The 22,584-nt window shown below is 36.9% G+C and overlaps 1 protein-coding gene across 7 annotated transcripts in view; it reads left to right on the top strand.

The window, feature by feature from the left end:
- Nucleotides 1–22,584, top strand: part of FIGN (fidgetin, microtubule severing factor) — a 104,459-nt gene that overhangs the window by 25,457 nt on the left and 56,418 nt on the right. For 3 of the 7 annotated variants that reach the window (XM_072874578.1, XM_072874579.1, XM_072874581.1), the window contains one exon: nucleotides 10,755–10,903. The exons of 3 other annotated variants lie outside the window; for them this stretch is intronic. The gene's annotated coding sequence lies outside the window, so the exon portion shown is untranslated. Of the gene's footprint in view, nucleotides 1–10,754; nucleotides 10,904–14,961; nucleotides 15,098–22,584 lie in introns of all 7 variants that reach the window. One more of the 7 variants, XM_072874580.1, reaches the window with a different exon arrangement.

The following is a 22,584-nucleotide window of genomic DNA, read 5'->3' as shown; positions in this document are numbered from 1 at the left end:
TGAAACTGTATTAAACACAATTAGAATTCTAAGGCTGGCAATGTGTATCAGTTTTGGTAACTGAGCTCCTTGCTAAAGAACCTGCATCTTCCAAATTTTCAATACATTTAAATTCCCAGGAGAAGAAAAGATCTTTAAGGACACTCCTTTTATTACAGGAGTTCTTGGTGTGTTTTTTCTTGTTTTTCCCTAGTTTTTTCTTGTTTTTCACTAGCATTTATGATTGCCACAAATTTTATATATTCAGGACAAATAGTTTATGTAATATTTTTTCAGATAATAATCCCTTACAGTGGTAATAAGTTCTGCACATTCTAACCTCCTCAAAAATTTTACCATTGTCTCATCCTACCTTCATGCCATACTTACAAACAAGATTTCTTGTGTGAAAAATAAAAATGATGTTGTACCACAAGCTTGAGTTTGGACAGTAAAAATTTATGAGACTAGGGAAGACAGCAGACAACTTTTCCTAATTTTTCCTAGAGCTTTCAGTTTTCTTCAAAGGGTGACGACTATTAAGCCGCATGTGGGTTTTTATTTTCTTTCTTTTTTTCTTTCTTTCTTTTATTTTTAGTGGTGGTTATTATTCTACTGTCATTCATGGCATGTTATTGATATATCAATATCTGCATAGGCTTGAACCCTTTCTTCAGGCAGGATTTTAGCTGATTTGCAAAAGTTTCACTGCCAAAATAATTGTTCAATGCTTCCTTTGTGGGTCAGTACATTTTTAATGACAATTCTTTTCTGCTACTGGTGCTTTTGTAACAATTTCCAATGGGGAGTGTTTAATCTTTTCTTATTTTGTGTTTGTTTTTGTTTACAAAGAGTCAGAATTAAAAAGCGTGAACTGAAGGTGAGCATACTCAAGTATCTATATCTGAATCAAGAAAAGAAGAATGATTCCTGTCAATGTGCATTCCACTGTACAAACTTGTTTAAGTAACCAAATCTTATGATCTTTTGATGCTTGTTGGATTCAAGCTGCTAGGTACATAAATTAGATAAAATCTTTAGTGGACAATTCCTACTTTTTATTAGTTTTATTTCTAGGTTCTGCTTGGAGCCTATATTTTTCCTCATTTATCTCAGTTTGTGTATTTCTTGAAAATACAGACAGAATTTATGAAAAATATACCTTGATTGAATAATATTTTTGAAGACAACATGTCAGACAGAGATATCTATGTTAATTTTTCCTGCGTCTAAATGTTTTCAAAGTACAATTGAAATAGATAAGGGAAATGCAAGTACTTGAAACATCTTTTGAATTGCATCTATAGGTGTGGTGTGTGCTTGTTGGGGAGCATGGTTAGTATCAGGAAACATACAACATTTAATCACCTGTTTTTAAAGGAAGCAATATTTTTGGCCCCTCCTTTGGGAACCTGTTCATATTGCGTAATTTCACAAATGCATATTAACATACTTACACTCATGTTTTTGTTATAATTTTTTCAAAACTTCTACAGAGTATTCCCCAAACTCTGAAAAGCTCCAATTCCTTATTTAAGTTTACTTTAAGAGCTTCAGCGGGACTACTCGTGACTAAACTTAAGGACATACTTAAGTGCTTTGCTGGGTCAGACTTTATATTGGGTGGACCTTCTTGTTTTTCCTTTCAGACAAATGATTTATTTCCTATGTGTTCTGAATAACTTGGGAACCAATGGCTCATTCCATTGTTTGTGTTTTAGGCGGTGGGTTAGGTGTTCTTCGCTTTATGAAAATCAATACAACTTTCAATTACACAAACAACAGGTAAAACATTAAAATTAAAAGGATGTAAGATGTACATTCTAATCTGTGGTGACGTCTCAGCTATCCAGATGTTATGGGGAAAATTGAATAAATGTAAGTGGGATTCTGAATAATTGAATATATTGTTCTTATTTATTTGGATTACCGTAGCACTTAGAGGTCTCAACCAAGATGGTGACCTTGTTGTGCTGGTATTGTAAAAACATGTAGTGAGAGACTGTTCTGCGTCAGAGAGGTTACATTCTAAATAGCTGAGTCGGACAAAGGTTAATAGGGACACAAAGAGGCGCTGAAATGTGAAGAGACTTGCCCAAGGTCATATAGCAGGTCAGTAGCAGAGCCGCGAGTTAAGCCTACATCTCCGGATTCCTGTTGCAGTGTCCTATACACTAGATTGCCTCCCCAATGATTAAACTATCTGCCTTTAATAGCTATTGAGGGAAGTAATTGTCTTTGATTTAGCAGGGAATTTTGGACAGTGACATTTGACTGTGTTTCTGCTTGGTTCTTGCCTGTCGTAGAAAATACAGAGATATTATTCGATAATATAGGAAAGAACATTAAAGCATGACTCGTATTTTGCCCTGCTTATTGCAAATTTAGTAAATACTTTCTGAGAGGTGGACACTATTTCATAGACATTAGCTACAACTGCTGGTGTTTCTTGCTGTTTTACGCACGTATTTTTGCTTTTCAGGTGTAGCATACAAATTCAGAGGTAGGGCTAACCACCTTGATTGGCTCTCAGGGAATAATGTTTTAATTACTTTGGCCAAGCCATTCTGAAGCTTGTATCCTCCTTATGACAGTTCACTTCAGAAGCTACACTGCTTCATTTCAGTAACTTTATTACCATTTGGCTCAGAGATTGCTATTTCGCCTTGGCCACAGATTTCATCAGTTGCCCGGTTCACCTTTGTCCACACTATACTTGTGAAATGACCTGCTCCTTTAGTGCTTGTCAATAGTAAATTGCTGCATCCTCAGTGTCCAGGCTGAAGCACAGTAAAGAACACAACTCTTTATTAAATTACTGGATTTTACACTTAATTTTTTTGGATTAAACCTGAATGTGAAAAGTCTTAATTACCATTTAATACCAAGTAATTAAAGCACTGGCCAGGGTCAACTATATAAAGCACATCAGTTTGAACTGCCACCTGATTAATAGGCTTGGTGATATAAAAAGTTCAGCACAAAAGCATGCTCTGCCAGGGTCACTGCTTTAATAGCTGTGGAAAGTGCAGTTTTTGCTGTAATTCTGTTCTAACAATTGGATCAAAATAATAATTTGTGAGGTGTTCATGGTTGGCTTCTCCAGCGTGACGTCAGGTGAATTATTTGAATTTGACGTCAGTTAAATTGGTTTCGTGGGATATATTGATGAGCAAACTGGCTTGGCTCAGATATTTTCTAAATTTCATTTACATTCTTCAAAGTGAACCATCAAGTATAATTTTTTTTCCAGCCTTCTCTGCCAGATGAGACTTAAGTTTAGGGAAGGGTAGAAGATATAATGTGCATCAGTTGTGTGTCTATATTTTCATCTGTTTACATATGTACAATCATGGATTTATTGTAGCTCAGGTGCTGTATGCACCTAGATGTGTGTTTGCGTGTAAGTGTGTTTGGGAGTGTGTGCACACAGGGCTATACTGAATAGTTGGCTTAATAGCTGTGTTTTTATATCCCTATATATATATATACATATATCTCTCCCCATATTGTATTCTGTTATGAATGCTTTTCCTGCGCCATGCTTAGCCCCAGAGGCTCTGGTCTGCAGTATCATTTGAAAATTGTGCTGTGCTCACATTTGATATAGCGAGGTTTTGGTTTGTTTTTTAAACACTTAACCGTTTATTGATAGGGCCTGGGCAAACTGCCGCACCTTCAGAGGACTCAATTAGCTTTCACTGGGCTCGGTGTGCATGCAGCAGGCAGCCCATGCATTAACAATTGCAGGATGGGAGCCATAATGGTTTTCACCTACTGACGGCTCCATGAGCATTAATTTTGACAACACCCTACAAAGTAGGTAAGCGTGGTTATCCCCACTTTATTATGGAGGCCTCAAGAGGAAACACGAAAGCCTCGATCCCACTGATAAGTGTGCATGTGCTTAGCTCTAAACATGTAGGCAGACCTATGTATTTGAGTGAGAGAGCCTTTTTCAGCAAAGTTAGGGACATCTGTTTTGAGCAAACTTTCTAAAAGAGCAGAAGATTCCCATAGGTTTTGGGTCTGGAATACTTGGTTCTGGCTTTGTTCTTCGTACTTCAGCACCACTTTCAAATAAACTTACAAATACTGTTTTTTATTATTTACTACAATGATTACTTAATACATAATAGCAAGGGTGTCAGCTCTCATATTTCCAGTGAAGATTGCTGACAGTTGTGTGAGTTATTTGCTGTGAATTCACTTCAGTTTTGGTGTCAACGTGGATCAGGTGTTTTACTTTTTTTTGTTATTGAATGTATTGTTTGTTATTGTTGTTGAATGAATGAATTTTATTGGTTTTGAATGCAAATTTTGCTTTCACCTATGCTCTGTATAGTTACAGCACACAAGGTCTTTAGCTGAGATTTGGGTCTCTCTGTACTGGATGCCCCACTTCTCTGTAAGTGCATGTGTGAAGAGGATGCAGTTAAAGGCAACAGAGATGAAGTCAGGAGAAACAGTTCTCTTGACTTTTATTACAACCTTGTTTGAAAGCCATGGCTGCGACAGTTCGCCCAGCCATGAAAAGGGCCAATGTGCTTTTCCTCCAGCCTGGCTGGAGGTGAACTCCCCACCCCTCTAAGCAAGCCAAAATTTCCTTGAGGGCACTTCTTGGCAGAGCAGCCCTTGGGCTCCCTTGCTGCCTCCGGTACTCTCTTGGGCATGGGCTGCTGGCGCTGGGGCCTGCGTGCGGGTTTTGCGGGGAGCTGGGATTCGTTTCATCCCATCCTCTGGCCTGAGCCGCAGGAGTTGGTTTGCGTCCAGCTCTACAAATGGAGCACTGCATGGGTAGCGCAGGACCATATTGCAAATGGTGCCATGTGGGGCTGGCGCAGTTGCTGCTGAGCTCCTGTTCCTTTCTCTCCGGATGCTCGTAAAGCTCTCCTTTAATTTAACAGTTGCGGAGTGCACGTTTTAAATAATAAATGGGAAATCCGACTTCCACTCTGTTTTTTGGCATTTGCTCATGATCTGCTTCTGTTAAGGATAAATATCTCCTGCTAGATGGGAATGAACACACTGATGTATGTTCACAGGCTCTGAGATAGTGTTCAAAGCAGTTACAGGTTGTTTTATCAACCATATGCCTTTCAGTTTTACTCTTAAAACAGGGCCAGCACGGCAATCAATTGAAACTTCAATTGTCAGAGTATTTCAGGTTCTGATAAATAGACACAGCAAGCCTAGCTATTTTTTAATATTCCTACTATGATGAAATAAGTTTAGCTGAATTCTTCCAGAGAGATGAACAATTTCAGCATACTGAGCAAGGAAAAGGGAACCTTGCGATGCTAAGTAAGTGATTCACTGATTAAACTATAGGAATTATGCCTCAGGCTGTGCTGTAGTTGGAACCTCCTATAAAACTGTGTTCTTTTCATAATATAGCTGATAGACACAAGGCAATATCAAAATGTCAGTAATTCAAATTTAGGCATTCATAAACACATTTCCAAAAGCGTGGCCCTATTTTGCAGGTGGCAAAATAGAGGCGGAGAAAAGTTGCTTGAGAAGCACTGTGATCTAACAGACAGTGACTCTTGTGGTAGTCAGACGGTATTAATGAAGCTCCAAGGTTAAACTGTAAAAGGGTTAAATTTTGAAAAGGTAGTGGGGCCAAAAAGGAAAGGATTTATTAGTGTATTTGAAATAGTTTTCAGTTCAGTCAGTAGCAGATTGATGACAATAACATCAGCTTTCTTTTTTAAACTGGATCTAGGCTTCCAAAGCATTTTCATATCCTCTGGTAGAATCTGTTGGAAATCTGTCCACAGAACTTCAGATCATCATGGTGGAAAAACCTGGACCACAAAAATTGGTGTGATGATAAAAAGAACCCATTGTTTTCAGAGTCCCTTGTTCCAAGACTTAGTGTGACAAGTTCAAAACAGCCCTCCTGTGAATACATGACAGAACTCTGAAAAATTAGAGCTCAAGTCGTCTGTCTTGAAATATGCTTGTTCTTTATTCTCAGAGATTTAAAAAGCTAGCCACTAGCTTAAAATTGCTCACTCACTTGTAGAGAACACTTTAATAGTAGCATATGTGTGAAAATGCTCTGTAGAGCCTCCCCCCCTCCATACAAACAGAACTAAATAAACAGCAGCAGGGTGGGTTTTGATTTTGTGTTCTTATGTTCTGGAAAACTCTCCAGTGGACAGACTAACTATATGACATTTTAGCCTGTTCTGAGGAGGCGAAGGTTAGTAACTGGAAGAAAAAAAAGAGAATATGATAAAGGTTGATACCCAATCTAAATAAATATTTGAATGCTCTTTGACAATTACAGCCTGTTGAATTTTTCAATGTATGAGCCTATTCCATACAAAGGAAGGTGCTGAGTGCAGACATATTTCCATTGAGTGAAGTGAGTACATCTCAATTCTGATACCTGCTTGACACAGTTAAAAAAAAAAAAAAGAAAGAAGAAAGAGTTTGATGAACAAAACATAGAATTGTTTGGTTCTATTAAGAAATGTCACCGTTTATCTAAGTAAAACTGTTAAGCCATAACCTGTATCTTTTCTTTCACCTTGGTGTATGTCTAGGGTAAAGGTTCAAACCAATCCTTTTCATGTATATAATCATGGGCTACAATTAATCACAATCTAGTTCTTTTAAAAAGAATCCATTAAGAAATCATACCAGTTGAACACCCTCTAAAGTAGAAGATCTGATGCATTAAGAGTTACAGGCTTGCCATGTAAAGTTTGTGTAGCATTTAACAACACTTAGAAGAACATTAAGAGTAACTTTTGTGTTATTCACAGGAATGAAAATTAGAGGAAAAAAATAATACAACTAAACCAAGCCTGTGTCCTTCTCAGTAGGAGAGAACATTGATTGTCGCTGTGCAGCAAGAAAGCATTTGCATGATCTTATGGCAAAATGGAGGATGTTAAAGTAATGGTTTACTAACTCGAAAGTGACCACACAATACTGCAAACCAGTTGTTAATATGGAAAAATTGTTTGTCTTCCATTAAAAGAATAGAAAATAAACAAAAAAAAAAGTAATTTGCTGTCCTGGAGGGAGATAAACTGGGTCTAAATAAATTATCTGAGTTCTTGCATAGTATTGCAGCTGCCACAAAGCAGCCCTGGTAGGCTGCTCACTAAAGCATTGGGCAGTTGAGGCACATCAGCCATTTCAGGTACCTAAAGAGTGGGTGAACCAACCAGGAATCTGGTATCTGGAGGACTTAAGTGAGGTAGGAACATATATCTGAAATAAAAAAATATGCTTGCAAGCATGATGCCCATCAGAAGAAACATGCGAGCTTAGATTGAAGACCTGCCTAACTATCTGACTCTTGGCAGAGGTCAATAGTGGATGGTAGAGAAGAGAGTGAGATCCCACAAGTGTGGAGCTACGCAGGAGCTGTGGGCATTGCGGCAGAAGGAGTGTGCGCCCACACTGCCATAGGCACTGCGGGACTGGACTGCAACGCTCAGCAGAGTGTTTAGTTTCCAAAGGGATGTAACTCTGTTTGCATTGTGTAAATCTATTGAATGAGAAATAAGAAAGTTTTAACTGATTGCTGTCATGTCTAGCCATTGAAGCAGATTTAGGGAGGGCTTTTTTTATACAGCGGACAATTGTTAGTTATTAGCTGGAAATATGCTAATGAATCTAATAGGAATAAAATAAGAAAGGATTCCATAGAAATTGCTCAAACTATCACGCTTAGTAGGCAGTGATAATCCTTCTGTGGTTTTTTTTAATCACTCTATCAACTTCTGGGGAAGTAATATTTTTCCCCTGTCAAATTTCATAGATTGAAAATGTCTTAAAATTGTAATTTCCAATAAATTTATGTAGAGATTTTCATAGGAATACATATGCTGCTGCGAGCACTGAATTAGAAGGTTTTTAAAAGGAAATAATTATAAAAGTAGAACCTTCCAAGACACAATCTTCATGGAATCACTCAGTGGGAAGAGTCTTACTTGTGGTACCTCCAAAAAAGTTCTGCCAGAAAGAAATATGGTATTTAAGACAGAGATAAGAGAATGGTAGACTTTATTATCTGGAAAAAAAAAAAAAAAAAAAGTTTTTTTGGGCGGCTCACAAAGTACAACTGGTGTGGTGGAAGGAGAGAGAGACGCTGTATCCTAGCGATATTTAATGACAGACAGGAACGGCTGAGGAACGTAGGCAAAGGTTTTGCAATGGTTGTCCTTGGTCTGAAAGGCCCCGTGGGCCTGCTCATGGAGCACTTGACAGGGAGTCAGATCCTGGGGTTATGTTCCTGGAGCTGCAGGAGAGTGGCTGTGGGACACTGTGTTTGTCTGCATCTTCTGGAGGTCCACCTCTGCATCATCCTCTCCCTGTCATCAGACTCCTCTATGCCTTTTACTGGGTGGTGGTGGTGGTGGTTGTGGTCAACTTCTGGAGGCAGAGGGGTGGCAAATGCAGTTTTATTATGTTTATAAGAGTTGTACCTCTGCTAAGTCAATAGTAGTTGGAGAGAGAACTGGAAAAAATGTTTGACTGGGGGAAACTACCATGAGTTTAAGTTGCTTTTGCATCATTTAAATTGCTTTTGCATCGTTTGCAGGATAGCTTTTCAGTAGCAATCTTTGTGTTGCTTATACACTAAAAGCCTCATTCAAGAAAACCATATTTAGGTTTTAAGTACATGGTTTTAAGTACATAAATAAGTTTCAACTTTTTTTAATTGAGATGCTCCCCGAGATGGAGCCTAGCCATGTTAATAATTCGTTTTTAACACATCTGGTGTAGAGTACTTAGGGAAGGCTTTTTAGGGAAAAATCTCTCTTTTTCTTTTTTTTTTTTTTTTTTTTCTTTTGACTTATTAGACCAGGTCATGTAGATAGGAAAAAGCAGACAAGGTTTCAGCACTGCGAATCTTCCTTTAGGTAAATACATCAAGTTATTTGAAATCTCTTGTCTTAAAATGAAAGTATTTGTGTCAAGTGTGAAGTCAAGTGCTTTGAAAGTCATCAGAATGTGAAATAATAAACTTACATGTAAAACTACTAATGAGAAACAAAACATTTGCAGTAGCTCTTAACTGTGTTATGGAAATGTCGAAGAATATTCCCTAATATCATGTTGCTGTGCCTTACATTTTCAGGTACACTGCAATCATTAAATCCTGACAATTGGCTCCAAATATATCAAAATTAGGAACTCCTTTGCACAACTTTCATGTTCAACTCTTCTTACAAGTTGGTAATTAGAGTACTTAACTCTCCGTTTGTTGGAAAACGCTATTTTTTTAACAATTACAAAAATACTAAAGCAGATCAAGCGGTTATTTTGACAAACAGCTTGAAACATTCTTGCCTAAATTCCACAAATAAAAAAGCCAACTAAATAATCACCCCGAGCAGATTTTCACAGGGACCTCAGTCAACCTTTATAAAGGATAATTACACTGGTGTTTTGACGTGGGGCAAAGGAAATTATAAAATTAGGGCATAAGAGATACTATTCTTATTTTAAGAAGGTAGTAGAATAATTGGTAAGGGATTTTTATTGCCATTTTATTATACAGAGGGGTTTTTTTACTTTCACATGGCTGGGTAATTTTTTTCAGACTCTTAAGCTTTGTGTTTACTGGCACAAATCTGGGCAGAGTGGGTAAGAAACTGCATTCAATGAGATCTCCCGATGTATTAATAGTATCTTTTTGAAGTTGTGGATGTTTGTGTGTGTTTTAACTCTGCAGCTTCCGTCACCTCCTCTCTCACTAACTCTCTCCCTGTGCCTTGTGTCTGGTAGATGAAGAACATCCATTTAAATGCTGCCAGCACTTTACAAGTTACTACATTAAAGTAAGGACTGTGAACCATTGGCTGGGGTAGGTCCATTGCTCGCTGATGCCTTTTGGGGCATTGGAGTGAAATACTGGGTTACAGGGCTCTTCTGATGTACCCAGATCAGAATCAGCCCATGAATCACATAGGCTAAATTGTCTACACAAAGTACATTGCCCCATATTGTCTACATAATGTTGTGTTGTAGAAGTAAAAGTACATTTGGCATTTCATAATTTCTTCTTCTTTTATACGTCTGTAAATACAGGGCAAAACTGAATTTTTCAGTTTTGTACTTCCTTAATTTGACTGTTTCTATTGAGTAAAATTTCAGAATTAAAACAGCGATGCTGCGAACATCTTACAGTCCTGAACTCCTTTCCCAGCGTTGCTGTAACGCTTGTGTTCTGTACCGCGCCATCATCTCATGAGATCTAAAGATTGGGTTGCAGCAGCAAGGGCAAGCATCAGCACAGTTGGTACAGAACTGGAATTTTAAAACAAAGTAACAAACATTTGTTACATTTTGCTACATTTATTTGGTAGTTTTAATTTTTTCAAAAGAAAATTTATTTTTTTTTTTAAGTTTGATTTGCTTTCAATGGGTTTTGTTTTCTTGGCTTTCTTCTACTTTTTGCAAACAGAGATTAAGAAGGAACTTATCTCTTCTAGATTCAATGTCTGTCCTGGTAACAATGTAAACCTATGTGCTAAAGGAGAGTTTCGCTGTTAGGGAATAACTGTGTAAACAATAAATATGCACGTAAGGGAGTAACTCTGTGGGACATTTAGCTGTTGCCTTATCTTCTTTGCCAAAGATTATTTAAAAAATAAAAAAAAAGAAATTTTTCATTTAATCTTGCTTGCACTTTTCCAGGCCCACTGTGATTAATTTAAAACACTTAGAAATTATTTTGAAAGGAGTTGTTCTGTGCAAAATACAGGCATGAATTCATAGTTTTGTTTTGGTTTTTTTTTCAGGATTTGTTTGACAGAATTTCACCTAACGCTCTATCCAAACCAGCAAGCTGCACTTAGTTTCAGCCCCAAATTACATCGTTCGACCCCAGTAGAAGTTTCCTCCATTTCAACAAATCGAGCCCCAGTTTGTGTGACAGTGGATAGATGAGGTGAGCTGATGAGGGTCTGGGAGGCATTGCAATCAGAGTGGCAGGTGAGGCAGCTCTCAGTGAATGGATTTGAAGGACTAAATGTGAGGGTTTAGAAACAGAGGAATTGCCATAGTGGATTACAGCCAAAGTCCATAATGAAAATATCTTAAGTTTGTCAGGAGCTATCAGAAAACACATTAGAAAAAGGTGTATGAAAATCATAGTAACAATCAAAAAGAAGCTGAGTGAGAAGAATTGTGTCAATTGAGTCTAGATCTGTTTTACAAAATCTGTGCTTCCTAAAGTTTTCTTCTGGTAATCTTAACCCAAGGCAGTTTATCTTGGTATAATTGAATTGCACACACATCATCAGACCGGTATGAGTTTTCTTTTCTTTTTTTTTTTTTTCCCCCAGCTGTGGATTAATGCAATTAGACAATGCGTTCCCTGTAAACTATGAGTTACTCTCAGTATCTGCTGGCTGATAAGATGAAGAGCAAAGACTATTTTTATTGTAATCAAGCAGCTTAATTGAGTTTGGGACATTTGTTTTTGGTTAGATATGGTGGCAGGATAAAATTGTAGAGAAAGCTGAACCTTCCTGTACTAAAATTTGCTCTCAATATGGACACTCTTACAAGGACTGGATAGCTACAGAGGACTCACTTATAAGTTACAAATATACACGATTCATTTCAATTGGTCTTTTAAGTCTTTAAAATTATATTTGTCCTCTTGCTGCACTGTTTTTGCCAGTGTAAAGATCATAGGTTTTATTTGATTATATTTTGGTAATCTGTTAAATGAGACTGGGTCACCTTGCACCATGCAACATTTCACTTCACTGCTAAAACTTAATGCCATCTTTTTATCTTTCACTGAGTGGATGTCAGAGGACATAACATTAATATACGACAGGCATCTCTAATATTTCATGAATGGCCTTTAAAAAAACCTCAAAAAAACAAACCTGGGAATTAAAAATTGACATTAGGCTAGTGAATTTAGTCACCTTTCTCAAATGTTGAATGGTTTTCCATTTATGTATCTCATCTATTACAAGACCTATTCTTTGTCAGGCAAGGCTATTAAAAAGCACAGGTGGCTTCCTCAGGTTGAATATATTGTTTTTCTCTTGGGGTGGGGCGACGGAGAGATTTCCATGAAAAAGTGGTCAAGAACTGAAGATAATACCCCAAAATAAAGCTGGTAGCTTTTCAGTGGGTTAGAGTTCACTATTAAAAACTGGGAGGCCTGGGATTTTGTGCTTCTTTGTAATTTTTTTGTTTACCTCACTTTCTGTGCCTTAAAAAGTAGGCTATACTTTCCAGCTCGATAGGGATGTCAGGTAGGTTAAATCAAGATCTTATAAAGTGTTCTAAAAAAGTGCATACTATTAGTAAATTATGGGGCCTTTGCCTCCATTTCCTATATACTGCATTTATCAAATGTACTATTCTGAAATCATGTGGCAGTATATACAGGCGTGGATAGCTATGTGTACATTTATATTTTTTTATGTTATATGGCTAAATATTTATTTAGAGATATCAGAATGTTGGGTTAGATACAGCTTTTTGTAGCAATATTCCTGCATGCTAATTTTTATATATGGTAGAAGAAACATAATGCTTACTGCTAAAACATATGAGGATGATGTATTTTTTGCATTCTCTGGTACTTAAGGGTAGGAGAACTCTAGTTAAACTTCTGAGCATTAGAAATGTCAATGTCTAATCCTTCATTGGACTAATTGTGCCATTAGATTAAAGCATAAAAGAGAGGGGGATGGCTATGGCGGTGTGCAGGACTTATCCATGAGCTGAAATAATCATGAAATGGTCTGGGTGATGTAGTGAGAGGATGTATTCATGTTTCAATTCTGAATATTCATGTCTAAAACTGGATTAAGCTACTAGTGAAACCTGGTATCTAATTTATATGTAGTAGTTTTGGAAAACAAGAGTCAAGAGACCTCTAAGATCATCAGTCCAGTCATCTGTTATTGCAGATACCATGTCATATAATCTCTTCCCTAAATTTGTTGAGTTCCTTAAATTTATGGAGCTCCATGCTTAGCATTGATTATCTCCACAAAATTGATATTTTATTTGGCAAAAATCAGTGTTAATAAGTTCACCTGTATTAGCATAGTAGAATTTTAGAAATTACTTGCTAGACATACCAGCCAGATAAACAGTTTGGTAGAGTTAATTCATTCCTAGTTTCTAAAATAAGTGTGCAAAGAACTGTCAGCAGTCTCTTCCCTCACCGCAGTTCTGCTGTCTTTTAAGTACAGAACAAATGCAGATCTGCCCTCAGTGTTGGCATCCCCCCTGGAATTAGGTGGTTTTAGCAGACTCCTCGATTACTTTATCAAATGTTGGCTAAGATAGGTGGCTTTCCAGACAGATTTTGTGAACTAATATTGACCTTTACCACAATCAAATGACACTGTTAAATTTCCTCAGCCCTTTAGACTCAATAACTGTGTTTTGTTTGTTTTGGTTATTAATGTGGGTTCTTTTTAATTCACATATGCAAATGTAAAAATCTGTCACCATATGACAGTATGTAGATTTGTGGCAGTCCCAAGAGGACCTTGGCTCCATAAACCAGTGGCTTTATTATGTAATGCTGCATAAATGCTGTATTTTCATCTGTGACAGATAGAATCTTGAACCTGTATTTTTCATGTTACTTAACTGTTTCAGAACATCATGTGTGAGAGAACACATCAAAATGGAAATTGCTTCTACAGAGGCAGCAATAAATATTGGTTGGGAATATTGCATTGTTGGGCTCCATGTGTTTTAGGATGTTCTCAATTCTCTTGCTCTAATCAACACTGTAAATACACGCTGCATTTCCTGGTCATCCATTTGTTGGATTAACAATTTGGACCTTGCAGTTTCTCCCATACATTTTGATTCTTTACTGTATATAGTCATGGTTATTTAAGAGCATCCCCTAACAAAATTACTCTAAAACCTCCTGTCTTGTCCAGCTATTCAAAGAAAGGCAAATTATGCAAATTCTGTGCATTATATGTGGGGTTAACTAGCAGTTATCTGAAGATTAGCTAGCTAAAAAGCTGAGAAAAATCCTTACATTGATGCAAAAGTCTGTATCCCTGTGACAGACAGAAATTTGCCATCTTGTCATTTAAATATTGGGAAGGGTTGTGTTTTGTTTTATTTTAAAAAAAGGTACTTACCATATAAACTCCAGCAGAGATTAAAATAGTTTATAGTGCATTATTGAAATACATAAATATTTGCAGTGATATATGATGTAAAAAAAAAAAAAAAAGAGCAAAGGGCAAATATGTCTGATTCTGACAATTTTGTGCAGGAGTTTTTAGACAAAGTTGTTGGCATATTGCTTCTATTGAATATTCCCTTAAAGAATTTTGCTTAAGTCATTTCTCCTTTAAAGTCTTTATAAACATGTAGTTCATGTCCCATTTTTTATCTACTCTCTGCTTTATGCCATTGAGTTAAAATAGAATCAATCATAGTTCCCCACCTTGTCTTTCAAGTGAGCATAGTACTGTGATGGCCACGTACCTTATTTAGTTTTAGGGCCCTTTATTGTGTCGGTGATACCACTGTGTTTCCTGTGGAGCCTGAGTACTCTTATGAATGACTTTCCAGCACCAGACGTAGTATATACCAATTTTCTATTGTATACTTTCCTCTGTGGATCAATATGGATTTTAATTAACAACCTAACAAAATTATAGTTATGCTCAAAGGTCTCTCTCCCCTTGTATCTTGCCAGGAACTTGGTCTTCAGCAAGTTCCTATCATACTAGACATTGTCAAGAACAGACATAATTGAAATCCCTTTTCATTTATCCTGAGGCAGACACTTTTCTTTTCTTTCTTTCCTCTTCAGTAGATATGCACAGAAGTTTGCTAACTGGGGGGATGGAGCTGCAAGCCTACTATAAACATCAAAGGTGACTTGATACAGAGATTCTTGGAAGACGTTTCCACCATACTTGGAGTGTCGTGACACTGTTTCATTCAAATGCTTTTCCACATTGCATTACATTAATAACCTCCTTGCAGGTTTCTTGGCAGATGAGGAGAAAGGGAGGCCTTCAGTAGAAAGTTGGATGATGATTTTGAATGAATGAGGATGAAGATGAACTCTTAGCCTTAAAGCTTATATGAGGTAGTCAGAACACGAAGAGCCGTGAAGTAGGTCAGTACTTTTGCCTTCTTTTTACATCAGTTGTTCTGCAGAACTGCATTTACAAATGTTTAGCTTATATTCACACGTAGCACTGATATTTCTGTCTCCTCCTTGACTGTACACTATCCTAGATTATTTTCTGTTGTTTTGTCCCTTCTGTCATGTAGCTTTTGAAATCTCTTGTGCTAATAAGCATCTGATAGATCTCACCAGGAGTCTTGGCTTCATGTTTAGTCTTCCTTCGTTCTAACAATTCTGCCTACGGTACATACTGTTCACAGGGTAGATCTCACATATTGCTGTTCAGCTGCCAGGCTCTTGAGTAATAAACCCTGCATTTCATTTCTGAATTAGTGTAAATTATGATTTTAGGAGTGTTCTTCCCCTGACAGAAGACAGAGTCCAGTGCCACATCCTTGACCATGGCTGAAGAGTGCACAGCAGTCTGGGAAACGAGTTTGTCACTGATCACTCGGTTTCTTAGGATGCTTGCCAAAAATATGCTTTATCTGAGCATTTCTTCTTGAGGTGGAAGAGCTTTATAGTGCTCCGTCTGGTTCTTTTGAATGGGATTTAGAAACTTTGCCATTTAGTCCACAATGCCATTTCTTTCCAAGGTTCTGTAACAATACTGCTAAAAAAGCAGGTTAGCATTCAACACAATTTCAAATTATATGCAACCAGCCTAATAGTGAATTTTATTACTTAATCCATTTAGACGTTGAGATGTTTTGCACTGTTACGTAGACTTAAGAAGTTGAATCCAGTATTAATCAAAGCCAGAAAGCTCATTTTCTCTGACTGGATTGAGTTTTGATGTTCAGTTGTCTAAATATTGCATTATTGTTACTTGCCCAAGGTTCCTTTAGGCAAAAAGGTAAATTTGATGCCTCTTATCTTTTTCCTTTCTGAAACTGAAATAGGGTGCCCTATTCCTCCCATGGTATAGTACCAGCAATCCCAGGATGATAATTTGCATCCTTTAAGGCTTGCAACTATTGTTTCCCACTGTGAACGCACAGATAACACTATATGCAGTGGCAATGGGAAGGAACCCCAAATGTTATTAATATCATATATACATTATCCATTAATTCCTTTCTATGTATGTTCTCTGGTAGCACTTTAAAAATTACCACCACTTGCCAGCCTTGATTAAAGAAAGTAGTGATACTGCTTTGTTATGACATGGATTGGAATCTAACTAGGCACCTCTTTCAGTATCTGCATTATTATTGTCCATTAAATCCATTAGATTTGAGGATAAAACTTTTAGATCACTCCATTACTTAGAACAACTTATACTTTTGCTTAATAAGTTGTCCTTTATCAGATATTACTGTCAGCTGTGCTGTATCTAGTACAGATACTGCATCTACACCATCACCAGCTTAGATGTCATTTTACTAGGAGCTGCTGTCGCAGCAAAATGAGAATATGAATCTAAAGAAGTGTATTTTTTTTCCAAGCAACATAAACAAATCTATCCTACTTAGAGCTGCAGTGTCAATATTTTGTACTGCCTGTGTTGACTTATTCATTGTGGTTTTTGGCATATAGGAGAACTCTGAAGATTCCATTTCTGGCCTTTCATTTTAGGCCAGTTCAGGGTATTTCCAGCACCTTATCTTAGATATTTTTTCAGCCCCTTAATAATTGTCATATATACTTAAATGTACATTCTGAAATACCTTAGAAATTCCTGTATATTTAAACATAGTCCCATGTTGCACTGCAAATTCACTCCTTGGTGATACAGGGAGTGGGTACTCCAGTAAGTTTGACCTCAGCTTGCAGATCTTTCACTGATTGCTGAAAAAGAAAAAACCTATATCTATGTGGGAAGGAAGGAAAGTTTGCTGAGCATTTTTAGCAAAGGACAGAGATAGCTTAAGATCCATTTTAGTCAGTGCTGGGTTCCTTTCAGTACCAAAATGTCTTAAAGACTTATTCAATGTGTACTTTTTAGCTTTATTAGTGCTCAGGATATTTGTATGTTTAAATGATACCATTGTATGATCATTGTGCCAATAATATTCTCACTCACACACCTGTAGAAAATATAAAGGATTTCTGATGCAAATCCTAACAAAGAGATGACACATGGATTGACTTGTCAAAGATTTTCATTAGAAATGCTTTGCTCAGGTGTAAATCAGCAACTGGTTTAGATGTAATGTTCTTTACATATGTTCCTCATTCCAAAGCTCATTCCAAAGCATCATTATACCTTCTGTTTGTCTGGTAGAGCCAGTCAATGATAGCCTCGCCATGAAATCAGCTTTTTCAGTTAACTTCTTGCCTAGATTTGTTGCTTCCACTCTCTAGAATGTACATGTTTGCTAAGCTTTAGCCTTCAAAAATTCTGGTTCTTGCTCAGAACTTTCTGGCCATGCTCTCTTGCTTTTCACCCCACTCCAGTTCAAAATGGTATTACCCAAATAAAATTTAGGTTTTACTTGGTATTATCCAAGTAAAACTTGGGTTTGGGAAACCCCCATACTTGTTTTCTTATTCAGTAAGGTATTTGCAAAAAAATTAATTCTCAGGCCATAACTGGCACCATAACTGGTTTTATTAACATAAATATAAACCCCCAACTTTTATGTCATCAAAGTTGTCTGGTTGAAGAAAGTGCCAAAAAAAAAAAAAATTATTTTACAAAGCTGTTCACTGCTTCTGTGAATAATTCTTCTTTGCTAGTGGCACTACTGTCATTTCTTTGTCCCTACCATACACGCTCTGTGGGTTCTTGCTGATTGTCTGCAAAATGATGCAATTGTTGCCTTTTTTTCCCCTGTATGTTAACCTGTGTATTTCCACGATAGTTGTCAAAGCAGGTACAACTCCAAGAGGTGCTTTTGTTAAATTCCAGTTTGAAATCTGTATACTGTTCTGGCCAATGCTTCTTGTAACATTTCTTGTAATATTTTGAATTCTTTCTAATGTTGAAAGGCTATTGACTTCTGTAATTATCCATCCTTTCCATCAGACAATTCTTACCTTCGGTAATGTCCACTAAACTGCATGGTTGCCTCTTTCAATCCAAGATCAATTCTAAATCCACTTCTCTCTAGTTTCAGTTTGAACAGTTATGTCACTTGTTTATGGCACGAGTGTAGAGAATAGTGTTCTTCAAATTCTGGAATAACTTCATAGCTACCTTCAACTGAATTTATTGAAAACTGATATGTGCCTCCTGTGCTTCAGAGATAGTAGTTATCTAAAGCACCTGACTACCTTTCTCTTTTGCTGGCACCTTTGTCCTGCAGATACAGAATTTTACTCTTATTCACTATTTTGGGAAGTAAAAGTTGGTTGGGCACCATATTTGCTCTATTTATTTTTGGGGGTGTTTTACTTATCTTCCTCTCGCTCCTGTATGACAAAGTGTGCAGTGAGACTTCATCACCTGACATGCACATGAGATCTCCACTTTATTCTATATCTTTCTCCAAAATGAAAGCTCCTCAGCACTCCTGCAGATAACCTGTTTGAAGGGACAGATTAAAGACACAAGGAAGGACAGCACAAAGGTGAATGCCGTGGTATCACTATTTGTCTGTACTCTTATCACCTCTTGTAAGCCTATTATCATTGTCTCAGTAGTCCAGTGGCAATCTTGGCATGCGAGGGAAAGTTTCTATTAGTTTCTGTCTTTCCCTAATGGTAGCCCGCCACAGTAGCAGCAAAAGTTATTTTGCTGGCTTAGCTTCACCCAAAAGTCTTTGCTTTAATTAGATCACCCACCTGTCACTGATTCTGTAGACCTTAAGGTCTACAGAATTATCTGGCAAAATGTGGGCATGAAGGATGCCTGGGTCTTGGTCTAAGCATGTTGAATATTATTCTGTGCAATCCTGCTGTTACTTAATATGGTCCCAACACCAGTGCTTGTGTGGCTAGGTACAAGATCTTTCTTCAGCTTATCTGGAAAAAAAGAATTTAAAGTGGATCCTGAGTACTGAGGTTATGTTGCTGATACTTTGTTAATCAAAATCCCTCAGTTTATGGAGAAATCATGTGCAAAATTTCAGATATGAATTAAGTTAGCAGTTGTAATACTAGAGAATCCTTCTTATATATATATATTTTTAATTGTTTCAGTTACAAATCCTAAAGTGCATATGCTAGATTTAATACAAATTACTTCAGAGATGGTTTTTAGCAGGTTTTTCTCAAAAGATCTCCCCTCTGCCCTAATCACAATTCTTCTGATGCCCATTTTCATTGCCAGCCTGAAGTAAATTGGGAGGCTTTGCATGATGCACAAATGGCCAGAGTTCTCTTGGCCCAGTGAGCAAAGTGGTTTGGAATGGGACATCCATCACTAATAAATAGCAGGAAAAAGGGTTATATATCAAGGTTGCCCATGTGAGTCACTCCTCCAAATCCACTTCACTGCAAACAGGCTGATCCCTCTGGTTTTTTGTTGTTGTTTTTTTTGGGGGGTTGTGTGTTTAGGCTCCCAGTTATGGCCTGAGAATTACTTTAAATTTTTTTGCAAATACCTTAGTGAATAGGAAAACAAGTATGGGGGTTTCCCAAAGAAGATACTAATGCTTCAGAAATTATATGTCACAATGGAAGGACATATTACTTATGGAGGGACAGCAGCTTAATCTCACAATGCGGTAGTTGTAGCAGTTGATTCCTGTAACCTTTGAAAATTAAGAGAGAGGAGATAGTTGAAGAGAGTAAGTCTAGGCAGCTCTCTAGTATAGTTCTAAGATATTCTAGAATTTTAGAATAATCTTTTTAGGAAGAACACTTTTATTTCTCAGGTTAATAGAAAGGCAGAAAGAAAACCTAAAATATCACACAAATCTGTGATGACCTTGATAATCAGCATTTATACATCCAAGTGCAAAGGCAGCCAGTTCTAAAATGAGCCCCACTAAGGCAGTCTCGTCACCGGATTAGTTTTAGTTCTTGAATTTTCTCTCTTTTGTACCGGTTGCTTCAAATTATGACAGAAATTGGAAATATTTTTGTTATTCTGTAGCCAGACATTTTCTCCTTTTTAGAAGAAATAGAAATGGTAATTCATTTCCTAAATGAATATTTACCAGGATAGTTACCAAAAAGAAATTATTAATATAGTTGTCTTAGGGACAATGGGGATTAAAAGGACAAACATTCCTGTTCATGAAATAAATTGAACTTAAGACTGTGATATGTGTTGTTTATGAAAATACATATCCATATATTTGTGTAGTTTGTACAACCAAAACGTCTTGTAAACAGTAGTAAAATAACAAAAACTATCTAGCTGTTATTTCCATTCACCAAAATACTACCAACGAAAGAGACTGAGGCAAACTTAAACATAACTGCCCTCCCCTCTCAATCCTCATGTCTAACATGCCCTTCTCTTGGTGTCATTTTTAGGTGTCTTTTTGTGGTGCTCTTTTCTAGGAATTCTGGAGCTGACCTCGCTCTTTAATACAAATATTTAAGAAAAATATACTTGGCCCATGTTTAAAGAAAAAAATCTCATATGGACTGTAGAGAAGATGTATTTAATATTAAATGCTAGAGCTATAGGGATTTTAAACATTCTTTGTCCATATTAAAATTAAAGCACATTAGTTGAAAGGTTTACAGAGCTTGATTTAAAAATGCAGCTTTTTTTTCTTGCAAAAATCCAGTTGCCTCTTGTGGATCAAGTTGGAGCCATCTAGGAAGGTCCTGCCCTCAACCATTAGTTATTTCTCTCAATTGGAAGTTGAAGAAAAGTACCACAGCTGAAGCAAAGGAAATTTTAGCCTGAGGTGTTTTGCTTTGTACTGAAGCAGACCAAACTTGGGTCTCAGGTGGGAAGGGTTGTCTCCAATGGATGGGCAGATACTAAGAGTTGAGTGTGGTAAATTTTTGAAACAGTTGGATCTGCAGCTCTGCTCATGTCCCTACTTTAGATGAGCTCTCTTAGTAAGACTGTATATTTTTTCCAAAGTGAGAATGCAATAGGAGTTCATAATTTATAAAAGTTAGTTATCATGGTGTTACTGATGTGAAGTTATTATAAATCACAGATTGGGAGCTATGCTGTTAGTGGTTCACTTCACTGCTAACACATGCAATATATGTAAACAATGTTTGTATGTCTTCACCAGGGTTCTACTCAGCCTAGTTATTGCATCTTATCTAGCACATAAAAATAAATTTTATTTCATAGTGGTGACTTTCCGCTATATTTTTTGTTCATTATTGTTTAACCAGAAAAGAGAAAGTTAACAGCAATGGCTTGCATGTATGTATATGTCCGTGCATATGTATCTGTATATACATACATATATATATACATTTATATATTCACATACCTGGATGCACATATACACATGTATGTGTACACATCTGTGTATGTGTATGTCAAAACATCAAAAGTATAACTAAAAATCCATACAGTAGGGTATGCATGAAACCTGTAAATTACAATGTATTACTGATTTTAAAAAAACTTTTCTAGTGTTAAAACCAAAATCTACTATCAACATTCAGTATCACTAGTCCTACCCCTTTCCCATGAATTTAGTGCTTAATGTGATTCTTTTGGCTTTAAAATTGAAGAATTTTATTAGTTGCTAAAGTTATTCCGTAAGAGGGTATTTAAAAAAAAAAACCAACACCATAAATTGTAAAATTCAGCTGGGACACTTACTGAACTGTTGGTATTGTTTTGTCAAAAACTGATTTAAAATAAACTAGAAAATTGCCGAACCATCAAAGTATGGGATGTGAGAAAGTTAATCTATTAAAGAAACACTATCATGAGAAGAAGTGAAATTTTAAAAATGATATTTTAAGAAATTCACTTATATAGAGAATAGGGCAAAATCATAATCCTTTATGAGCCCAATAAAGACTGCCTAGCTACTGCCACTTGATACAATACCTTTCTTATTGAACTTGGAAAAAATCTGCTACGGAGGGCTTTTTTTGTGCAATATAGGTTTAGCTGGCTTTTTAACTTAAAATGGAAGAATGATGATACTGTGATAAGCATGCTTTGGACTGGCCAGGCTGGTGCTCAATACCCTGGGCCAGCGCGTGCACGCAGCAGTGTACATACGAGCAGGGCTGCGGCCAGGGTGCTTTGGTTTGACGTGCTGTTTGGTTTGACTGGCTATACTGGCAATCTATGTGGCTTGGTAGTGGACTTACAGTTGTGCCTGTTTTAAAGCAGAAATATGCTTTTCTCTCTTCAGCAAGACCTGGAGATGTTATTTTTGCTTTAGAGACAGTCTGTGCAAGTAGCTGAACAGGAAGTAAACCCTTCTTATTTTACTTGATGTGGCTTTTTGTGACTGGCCCACTGTATAGGATGTTCATCTGGCATTTTGGAAGATAAAAAACGAGATGTCATTTTACTTTAGCTCACTTGTTAACGTTTGTTTAAATAGTTAACTTAGGCATGTAGAGTACAGACAAAAGATAAGAACGATTAGCATTTGTACGTTGCTTTGTATTTGTGTAGCTGGTGGTTCCTCTGAAAA

The sequence above is a fragment of the Ciconia boyciana genome, chromosome 10 (genome assembly GCF_034638445.1).
Source record: "Ciconia boyciana chromosome 10, ASM3463844v1, whole genome shotgun sequence".
NCBI lineage: Eukaryota > Metazoa > Chordata > Aves > Ciconiiformes > Ciconiidae > Ciconia > Ciconia boyciana.
The sequence above is the reverse complement of the archived record's forward strand: the minus strand, read 5'-3'. Positions and strand labels throughout refer to the sequence as shown.